Source organism: Trachinotus anak, unplaced genomic scaffold, assembly GCF_046630095.1.
Source record: "Trachinotus anak isolate AG129_WGS33_773 ecotype Australia unplaced genomic scaffold, CSIRO_AGI_Tana_v1 ptg000010l, whole genome shotgun sequence".
Classification (NCBI taxonomy): Eukaryota; Metazoa; Chordata; class Actinopteri; order Carangiformes; family Carangidae; genus Trachinotus; species Trachinotus anak.
Window position 1 is genome coordinate 7,068,029 of NW_027273861.1, and position 11,927 is coordinate 7,079,955.

Here is an 11,927-nt window from a genome sequence, read left to right on the forward strand (position 1 = left end):
TAGAATAATGATGCAGAATGCATGTTGAAAATGCATTATTAATACTGTAGCATGGTTTTTCTTGCCCCAGTGTAATTTTCATGTTTCCACTTGAAAACCTCACCAGTCAGTGAAAAAAAAAAAATCATGTCATCATCAGTGTGTCTTGGAACAGGTGTTATTTATCACAATTTCTTTTAATGTTGTTTGTATTTTCTTTACCCTACTTAACTACCCACAGTCACAAGCTTTATGCATAATTAATTTATATACACAATGATGAATTAACATGTTTAATTTATTTTCTGTTCCTTACACATTAGGCTATTACAGGGCATTTAAAAAATATTCAGACCTCTTCACTTTCAGCACGCTTTATTTGGATTTAAACTCATATAATGACAAAGTGAAAACATGTTTTTAGAATTTTTTACAAATGTATTAAAAATCAAAAAATGAAATCCCTCATCTACAACAGTATTTACTCCCTAATTTGGTACTTTACACTTGTCCATCATCCCTTCAGCAGGTTCTCCTGTCTCTGAAGCTCTGATACTGTGACCGTTGAGTTCTCTGTCACCTTCCTGACCTCCTTATCCACCTCAATTCTATTATAGTCCATGTTATTATTACTGTGTACAAAACACAAAAAGGTAAAAGCAGATATTCCAAACCATAATATACTTCTATTGTGTGTAAAATTAGTATGTTTTGACCAGTGTATTTAGGAAAACATAGTATGTGTGTAGTATCTTCAGTGGGTCATTGCAGTGGTAATTCTCATATTCATAGACATATGAAATATTGATTGGATTAAGCAACAACTAACAAATCTTTGAATGACATTGTTATTATCAACAAAAATAGTCTGCAGACAGCAAAAATTTCTCCAAATCTGTTTAATATTTATAGAGTGGGCAAAATATGACTTATTTATTTTTGCTAAATTATTAAATGTGTGGAATGCAGATCATTAATCATTAATATTGATATATTGAGAAACTGTAAGACATAAATATTTGTGCATAAATATTTATCTACTCCATGCCAGTGTGTATTAACTCTTGGTTTAGCTCCTTATTCAACAGAGATATGTTGCTTTTAAAGCTATTTCCAAGTCACTTACTGTATTTGTGCTTGCATCACTGTGATCTGAGCTTATCATCGTACCCACCTAGATGGCAGAAAACACAAAGCAATTCCAAGGAGTGCGTTGTCTTTTTGTGTGAGATATAGGGATTGACACAAGCCCTCTGTTTTCAGAGCATGAAGTAATTCTTTTAATGGCCTGCCAACTGTGCACTCCAAAGTTTGATTTTGCTCTGCAAAATGAGAGCAAAAATCTCGAACAATTTATTATGCTGTTTGTGCCTCGCTTCACTAGTTATCGTCTGCAATTTATTTCCTACCTTGGGGTACTGCAAGCCATTTTTCTCCATTTTCAGTGGCTCACTTTTTTTTTTTCTTGATCCTGCTCGCTGCTGACTAAACTCCTGCCTCCAGCCATGGTGTTGGAACATCACAGAAAACTACATCATTATACTGAAGCTAGTTAACAAAGAGAGGCAGAGAACCAGTTTAAATCACAGGGCACAAGACAGTATGTGAATTACTGAGTTCACTAACACGGATCATAGCCTGTCTCCCTCCACTTGCACAGGTGAACCACCTTACTAATAAATGTTGCTTCAGACTTCACTCAGAATTCAAGGTCAGCACCTGACCACTCTTCACTATTTTAAATTCATTTTTTTCTATTATAAATTAAGCTTTAGTCCAACGTTAGTCTCACGTCTGCATCTGTGAGCAGCACTGACGACCTTTGTTCCAGACATTTATAAATACTTTATTTGCACCTGTGCCTTTCCTACTGTGATATGTCATAATGTCTCTCCAGAAAAAAAATTATCTGTGATTTAAAAGTTGACAGAAATTTTAATTTCAAAGCAGATAATTCCAAAGTACATCAAGTGCCCTGTGGTTATAGACCTAGGAATCAGCAGGGGAGCTTTGTTCAATGCTGCACTATAGCACACAAGATGCAACTATTGCAGATGACAGACCTAGTTGTAACTAAATCTGAAAAACAAGCAACAAACAATAAGTGCACTGTAGAAAACAGCCAGCACAAAAATATAAATAGTATCCATTATTCAATGTATTTAAGAAATTGCATTAGCGGAAGATGTATTTAGATCCTTCAGTGAAATAGCGATACCACAATGTAAATATTTTGTATTACAAGTAAAATGCTGCAATAAACATTGTAAATACAACTACCAGTAATTGTACCTAAGTATAGTTCTTAGAAACATTTCACCACTGATAAACTGGCAACACTAATTTACCAACATATTAGCATATGGCTCAATGCCACATGCTAATAATCCCAAGGTCATGACCACATGCCAATACTCACCCATAAATTCAAAATAACTGACATTTACATTTATAAAGTCAAATGATATGGGTTCTTGATTGTACCATAATTCTAACAAGTAAGAAAACTCAGAGGAGACACATTTCTAAAAAGAACTGCCAGAATTAAAGCAACAGCGCTGTAAATATCCTCATGTGTGGTCACTGGTTTGTGTCTCGCTGCCTGGTAAATGTTTTTGAACTCCACACCCAGTTTGTAGCTTTCTGTCATAAATCTGCAGACAAACTAAAATAACAATGAAGAAATCATCACAATGTTTTTTCTCAGGCTTGACATGAGAAGCAATCCTGAAATCTGCGGCTAACACTTGTAACAACAACTATAAACTTTCTAAAAGTATACCTCACATGCTTGTACTATAAGATCAAAACATGAACTGAAACATACACCACATCTACTAAGCACTAACATACTGTAACAATGGTTTGAACACCCCTTCTCCCCTTTATCCCTGCAGTAAGACCACATGACCACAAGGTGGCAGAGGGAAGCCTGCTGTGCCCATTCCTAGTGTGAGTCTTATTAACTACCATTAAATCACTGCTCACAAATTGTATTTTGATATGCAAAACGATTTTTAAATGCATATTATATGCTGTTTTAATCCCTAATATCAGTAAATATGGCATATTAGGGCTTTTAATATTCTTAAGAGATTATCAGGCACTCATTGCCTGTGTGCTTATGCAGGGTTTCAGCATTATCAAATATTAATTCTTCTAAACTTGCTCTTTTAAGAGGATTTCTTTGATGTTGATGTAATTTTTCATCAGCTAAGCAGATCTCACACAGTGGTATCTTTTGGAAAGCAGTGGGCCATAATTCATTGATGAGCCACGCGGAGAGCAGATATTCACATCCTAATGCTCATACAAGATCTTAAACACTTCAGTTGTGGAATGGATATAACAGAGCGGTGTGGTGCTGGGCTGCTGGCCTTAATGGAGCCTCAGACTGATTTATAGGGCTAAGTAGAGGGCAAGAAAAACTAATCTGTGTGAACTTTGTAGTCATTTAATATGCTTAAAAATCAGCCAGAAAAGTCATTCAAAAACTGTGTAGACATTAGGATAGATTAGAAGACATCAGGGCTTCACAGACAAAGACTTTGCAAGCCTCTTTTCCAAATCTGTGAACAGCTGAAGGTCAAAGTCATTAAAAAAAAAAAAAGTTTCTGTCACCGCTTCGAAATAAACAAGCGTACTACTTTGATTCCAGTCATGTCTATTTGGCACAGAAAAAAAACCAGGAAGAATATTACAGAGGCAATTATGGAAAAACAGAAAGTTTAAGGTTATCATTATTAAATTATTCATTTTTGACAGTGTTGGCCCTCGGAGTTTGGGAATTGATCTCTCTGTAAACACGCTAAAGCAAGTGAGATTGACATAAATTGCAAAGACGAAGCCATCTTTTGAGCGCTCTGCTTTCTCTTTCATGTTGCCTCACTTTGGGGGCTGAACGTTGCTAATAAAAAAATGGGAAGACCTTGGGCGAGTAACACAGGCTGATTAGTTCTGTACACTGGAGATGAGAAGTGCTTTGGAGTCTGCGATGATATTTGTTTTCTTTTCACAACATATCTGAGGAAGAGAAATAAAGAGAATGCTTAAAGTTTCACCGATGTGTTTGTTCTCTTCAAAGCCGAGAGAAATCTTGTGAGTCTGTGTCAGATGTTGTATGTGCATGCTCATTATTTCAATAAGCCAATTTTGCCTCCCGTGATTGCTCTATAAAGAGAATAGTGGATGGCCCTGGCTCTGTTGTTAAGTTAATGCTTTTTGCACAAAAGAATAACAGAGGCTGGTTTGGGTAACAGTGGGGTTACAGTGGGACCCCCCGTCTGCCTTGTTATCGGGGCCACTAGATGAGTCCGCCTCAGAATGTGGCCCCTTGGAACATGCTAGTCTGCTTGAGTTTATAATCACACAAGACAAACAAGGCCTGTTTGGGCTCTTCAGCAAAGTTTTTCACTAATGGGATAATTGATTGACAGTCTTTGAGCTTTTCATGCAGTTGTGTTATTTACTGTTGCGCTTGCATGCTGCAACACTTTCAGTTTAATTGAGAAACAATTGGGTATAAGGGCAACAGTGCCATAGGGGAAATCAAGCGATGGGACTGTTTTAATGATTCCCCCGCCAGAGAAGTTAGATCCACAGCGAACTGAGTCTCTCCGCACTCTGATCTCATGATGACAAGTGCACTCTGAGTGATTTTATTGTTCACAGTCATCATCTTTTCAGTGAAATCCTATCCCTGTTGGATATGTATGGTGGCATCCAGATGGCTGCCCCGTGTCAATTTCAATATCACAGATTGATTCTTTCTTCTTCTTCTTCTTTTTTTTCCAGACAGTTTTGGTGCAGGAGTTTCGCTTGGTTTTTAGTGGGAGTGTGGCAGCATACGATGTACTTTTTTCACTCGGCAGCCTCAGCCAGTTATTCCCAACACTTTGGCATGATGAACGCAGTTAACCAGCCAAGCAGCTTCCTGTACATCCAGCTGCTGTAATAAATGTACTGTAGTGCTGTGGAATGCAGACTTTGGCTCGGGGTCGGAGTCTGCACTCCTCTACACACTCATCCCTCTCACTGCAGAAGTGTCTGTCTGTGCTGAGGAGGTTCAATCAAGTTCAGATGCATCTCAAAGTATACTGCACCACTTTTTTTGCATTTCAGTCAGAGACAGCTCAGTACACTGTGTGCGTGGGATCAGTGAGAGGTTGTTGACCAGCCATTTCTGTTTTCAGTTTTAAATTATTTTTTGGCATAAACCGGTATAGTGACAGGAAATTTCTCTTCAGCTTTGTCAGTGCAATTCTGAATGGATGATATTTCAGCAAATATAAATAATGTTTTATGGTTGTGTGGTTAAATGGCACAAAAACAGCAGAAATGCAAACACAAACAACAGATTTCTTCAAACCTTATGATGCCATGTTGACTAGTGGGCAGAAGTAAAGTAATGGCACTGACAGTGGTCAGTAAATGTCACATTGCCCCCACACTCCTAACACAGTATGCTTCACCACTGGTTGGAGGTCCCACGTTTTAGAAACATGGGGGATCCATATTTCCTGGAAAATCCCTGCAGCCAAAGATGCTGCATTATTATGATGCAACTCTCTGAAATCAGCTGGACAGGTCTACATGGAAACAAACTGTTCTGCAGGCTTTCAACTGTAAACTGAACTCTGGACACCAGAGCACTTGATCAATAGACTCTACTGAGTTTATTGAGAGTTTAATTGTGTTATTCTTTAAAATATATGTACCCAGGACTCCCTGAGGTGCAATACTGACTCTGGGTGAAACTGAATGGTCAAATTGCATTACTGCACATTTATGAAGTCTTTTTGGAATGAACAGTGATGCTTGGCTTTCTTCTGTCTTTAATTCAGCAGTGTCTAACTGCTTTTACTGCACACAAATTTATGTATGTGCACTTTTGTTTTTCTAACTTTACAGTCATGGTTTTGTACATTCCTTATTTATGTTCAATACTTTATTGCTTTGAATCATTTTAATAGATAGCTGTAGATATACACAGGAAAAGTGGGAAAAAGTAAAAGACATTGTATGGACATTGTAATAGTGAATAGTACCATGTGAATCCAAACCCTTTAATTGCTTATTATTTGTAATACATGATACATGGAAGAGTCAATGTAAGTCAATGTATAAATAACATTTTAAGAAGAGCCCATTACTGCATTTTAAAGCTGCTGCAACACAAAGGTATAATTAACTATAAAAGCTATCATTCCCTCCTGCCCATTATTATTTTGAATATCAATGCTATATGTAGATATTACACTCACTCACTTATCTGTACACGAATACCAATGTGCACACACCCAACATATATATAATGGGCTCAAATGTCATTTCTTTTCCACCAGAGGGTGCTGCAGAAGAGCAAATTCATTCTAGTGATTCACTCCCCTGCCTTCCCTTCAATAGTTACCTCAGCAATAAGTTAAACCCTGCAGTTAAATAAAAAAAACAAATAGTGACAAATATTATTTCTCTCTTTACTGGTGCTGCATTAGCTGTGTATTTGTGACATATATTAAATGTAGACAGTGAATAATATGCAGAAACCTCAGCACCTCTGAATTATCTGTGTGTGCGTGTGTTTTCCTGTGCAAACTTGCATTGTGCATATTATGTGTAACCATGTTGGTTGATGTGTTATAGCATACTGCATGTGCATCTGGCACGCATGTGTGTATGCATCTACAAAGAACTGGGTCGCTGCCAGTGTGTGTGCAGACACCTGAGCGCTGTGGTGATGACACAGTTGCATAATGTAACGGCACTGACCTCAGCACATCAACCTCACAGAAAAAAATGATGTTGTGTGTGTTATTTAATCTAACAGTCCTGACAGTGCAGAATGAGCTCAGTCTTACAGCTCTTTTTCTCTCACACACACTGACACGTGGAGATACACACACTCGGAGCCCTGGATTCAGCTTATTCTGAAAAAGTCTCTGTGACAAAGTATGAGTTTCACTCCACACATCACCTTTTATTAGAAGAGGACTTGGACCAGTTGTCCTCTTGGACAGCTCACCTTCACTTCTGTTATTTTCTGAGCTCTGGTTTGAAGGATTGTCTCCTGCCTCTGTCCCTCCCCATCCCAGATATTATGCAGAGTGAGCTCAGCCTAATGTTGCGCAACCCTCTCTGCTGGTTCTTATCCAATACAAACCTTTTCTCCCTCTACAGTGTGTAACCACGGCCCTCTGCGGTGCCAATGAACACATCTCAGGCAGCAGCAGAAACTACACTTTGTGCCATCTGTAATCTCTGGTAGGTTTCTCTGAGCAAAGCTAGAACAAGCAATGTGGCTGCACTACCCCATCAAGTGAGCAGATTTCAATGATCAATAAACAGGACTTTTAATTGTTTGTGTTGGAACCTGATCCCTGCTACTCCTTGACCTTTCATTGTGCTGTTGAATAGTGATCGCCAGCTGTTGTCTTATTAAGAATTATTAGATCATTTGAGGTGCTGAATGATGCCATTCCTCTTTTTGGAGGCGTCCCAACCACAACAGATTGGATGGAAACTTTGGTGCTGAGCCAGGACTCAGTTGGAAGGACTACATTTCCCAGCTGGCTTCAGGAAAAGCTGGAGGAAGCTGCAAGAAAGAGACAGTAGATGTCTAAACTGCTCTTTTTGTCACTGCAACCCTGATCTGGATACACATGGGTGACAAATTAAAGTGCCGCACAAGTGTTGTTTCATCTCAAGCCTCCATAATTGTTTGATGAGATTGGAGAGCGCTGTTAAACATTTCGCTCCAAAATCTGTTCAGTTGACTGTTTCACTAAGCCCCACTCCACTTTTGGTTTTGCTACGCTATCTCTTTGCAGTTAACGGTAACGGTGGCAGACACTCTCAGTGAATTCTGAGACTTGGTGTTCGGGATTTAATACAGCAGCAGACTGAAGTAGATTTCTTATTTCTAGCAGGTGACTGCTGATTTTGCCAGTTGAAATGACTCTAGTCTCTAGTAAACCAGCTAGCTAAGCTACCATTAGCTCCATGTGTTACTTGAAAACACTGTCTCCAGCTGACTTTGTTGTTTTTAGCTGATCCTGTAAAAGTGATTTGTGATTTCTACAGACATGATTTTGTGCTAAAACCGAATGGTGAATGCCTACAGCCACTGTGATGTGGAGAAATGCAAAAGGTTGGCAGGCTACAGTGTTACCAGGTGCACTATACTTATGTGTGATAATGTTGTCCTTCATACAATGTACTGTCAGTAATTCTAACAACCCCAACTATCATTTGGTTTCATGTTTTTTCCATGAGACTGAAGTAGTATGCAGCTGATCTGGAACCAGCCTTATTTTTCATTGTACACTGACCATGTCAATGATACAATCCACAAAACTAACCCTTGATCAGTCATAATGATCCAATCATGAGACAGGATCTGTCACTGCAGAGGCTTTTACAAACTCTTTGTTAGTGTATTTAGGTTATTTGTGGTCAAACCCTTTGGTATGATTTATGGTATAAAAAATATTTACCTGTAGCATAATAAATTCTTTCCCATAGTCAGTGCCCATTACAGTCAACTTGTTAACCAGTGGATGTACTAGGTTGTGACTCACATATGTTTTTTTGGCACCTGGTAACACTGACAGGTGTAATGTGCCTACTTATGCTTGATACCCTTGTGTCCTGTTCATCTGCTCTTATTTATTCAGGTTCATCCTTTAATTTGTTGTCCAATGTCTTTGATGAGAGAGGACGGTTGGAGAGAACAGCTCGGTTTATCTGAGGCTGATCACCAGACATCCACACCGACACTTTGGCCCAAACACAATGTGAGCAGAGTCTGCAGCGTTCATGCAAGGATGAGTTATTCCTCTCCATCCCGTCTACAGGAGACGCCACTCCTCTGCCAGGACTATCCCCCTAGGAGTCGCTCCCTCCACACATCTGGATCACTGACTATGTTTTCTTTTTCCCGTCCTTGCGCGGATTGTTAGCATTAATATGCAACACAACATCTGTGAGTCTCTCTTTATTTCTCTATATTTTTTCCTCTCCCCTCTATGATTTGGTGTCTGCTCACTGGGCTTACACCAGGCGGCCAAGTCTCTCCAGGTTGCAGATGTTTTTGCTGTTTTGTGGGGAAGAGCAGGTGGCTGCTGGGACCACAGGTAGGCTGCAGCTTCCAGAAGAGGAGCAGTCTGGAAAAATGCCATGTACTACTTCAAAGCCATGAAAGATCTCAAAAGGTAACAGATGCCACATTCACAAATGTAATATTATACCCAGAAATGCTTTTGCAGTGATTTTCTTTGGACATCAGTTTTTTTTTCAAGCCATTAATCTTTTTCAGTTTGCTGTGGAATAACAAAAGAACCTTTGTTTAGTTTTCTGCAGCTCATTCAGTTCATTTAAATGATTTGTTGCCCTCCTCAGCCATTTCCTGTTTACTGTGCTGAATGCCAGGACACATGTGACAGTAGTCTGTCAGACAGTTGATGTAATTTCCTTTACTTAGCACCCTTCAAGTCACACGCACTGAAATGGCCTCAAGCTGGAAACATCTGGCAGAGATAAGATAGACTACACATGCACCTTCAAATCAAAGCACACAAAGAACCTGAACAACAACTACACAATTTACTGTGTGAAAGGATTAATTCCCCCACATAGATCTACACTGAATCAACACTTTCAACAGCTATAAAAACTGAAGGTGTTTGATAAGGAAGCCCTTTGCTTGCTCTGTGCAAAGATTGTGCTTAATATTCGAACCAGGCTCAGGAAAATGTTTGTGGGAGAGCCAGCCAAGAACTTAATTGTCAGCTGTGGCTAATCTAATGGTCTAAATATGCTTTATAAGAGCAGGGGGAGCTTTTTGTGTGTACGCCGCAGTTTTGATCGCAACAGAGCCTGAATTTTAATGATTGCCCGCATGATTACGTTTCCCCCTGGGAACGGAGATTTAGTGCGGCCTAGCTACCACATGAGCCACACTGGTGTCATTAACCGTGCAGTTTACGGCAAAGAAGGTCCCTATCTGCTTTGAGCCCACCGTTAGCATGCCGTCTGCATTTTTACACAACACACTACATTTCCTTGGCACCCCAGTGTATCAGATGCTGTGATCAGGCTCCAGTCAGCTGGACTAAACTGGCATAATGTGAGGGCTTTACACAAAGTCCTGTCACCAGTCATGAGCATATTTTATCAGTATCAATCCTCCATTTAAATACATTAACTAAAAGGGTGTTTATTTCAGAATCTGACTGCCCCATGCAGATAGCATCTTTTCTTTTCTTAGCTCAGGACCCTGCAGGCATGCAAATAACACAGAGCTGGCACAAATGGGATTGTTGCCCCTCCCGACCCCAAGAAAAAAGAAATCACTATTCATCTCAGCAGATTTTTTTTTAGTCAAAAATACTTGGGGTGAATTATTGTTGGTGGCCACTCTGCAGGGCAGAAATGACTATAATTACACACAGTATTCACATCAAAATCTTTCTTTCTGTAAGTAGGCTGCGTAAAGAAATTTAAAGGGCAGACTTACTTTTAATGACAATGTTAAAAAAAAGTTCATAGTTTTTATGGATTAGAGGGAATATTGGGAATAGCTGCAGATGTTTGATACTGTTCATAAAAGAGACCTTGTGTCTGCAAATAACTGACCACTGCAGTCTCTGAATCCACAGCGAGGCACGAGATGAAGAGCAGGAGTGATGCATTTAGCTCCTGCAGGGCACTGATGAAGCTCTTGAAGGACTACACACAGCCCAACGGGACGCCAGCGAACCTGTCAAATCAAAGTGGACTGTCCATGTCCCCAATGACATGGACTACAGAGCCCACTGCTACACTGGCTACAGTTCCCTCAGTTGCAGCTCTGTGTTGCCTCAAGGGGCTGCTTTGAATTCTCAAGTACACATCATACATGCATCAATAAAGAGGCCCACAGTAAAGGTCGCAGTGTGGGGCAAACTGATATTTTAGTTCATATACTGCAAAATTACATATTTTTTATTACTTTTTATTTCATCCATTATATTGGTAGTTGTTTGATTATCAGATATTAGTTGTATTTTAAAGATATAAATGAACTGATGAAGGGAATATCATTCAGTTAAGGACCCCCTCCAGTGAAAGTCAAGTGTTTAACCTGTCCATATCATGCTTTTTATATAATACAACACATATTGTGAGCGAAAGAAGCAGTCAATGCCATGACTGAGTATTTTCACCTTGGAACTGCAGTGAATCAGTGACAGTCTCATAAAAATGGACTCAGACAGCCAGAGTTTCATATGTCATATAACTGAGGAACCATTTCCACCAGCTTGTGGGGGTGACACAAACCTGACACAAACCTGAAACCTTCTCAGTACCACACAACCAGTTCGTATTAGCAACCACTAACACTGTGTAGGCCACTGCCAGTTGCAAGCTAACAAATAACATAAACAAATACAAGATGCTAACAACGCTGACCATTCTGATATATCTGCTGATTTTGGTCATAAGATACTCCTCATCTGAGTCTGGGTCTGACTGAGGCTCATACATGTAGCTGAGTCTCTCAGATGTTTCCTCTAACGCTAACCATCTTGATACTCTCTGTTCCTTTGATAATACCAGAGAGTGAGAGTTTGCATTAGCACAGCCACTAACACTGTGTCAGCCACTACCAGTTACAAGCTAATAAACAACATAAACAAGTAAGTACACTTGCCGTTCTGATACGTCTCCTTGTAACCAATTTTGGTGTACAGTAAACTTTCACATTCCTTAACAAACTCCTGAGTCTGCTTAACCATATTGATACACATTGCTGTAAATAATATAATATTAATCATAGCAGACTATATTTATATAGTTTAAAACATGCCTGGAGAGGAACGTAACCAAATTCCTAGAAAGTCATCTTGACTTGATATTCTATGTTTATTCTTGTTAGCATAAAAAACAGAGGAAACAGTGATTATTGAAGT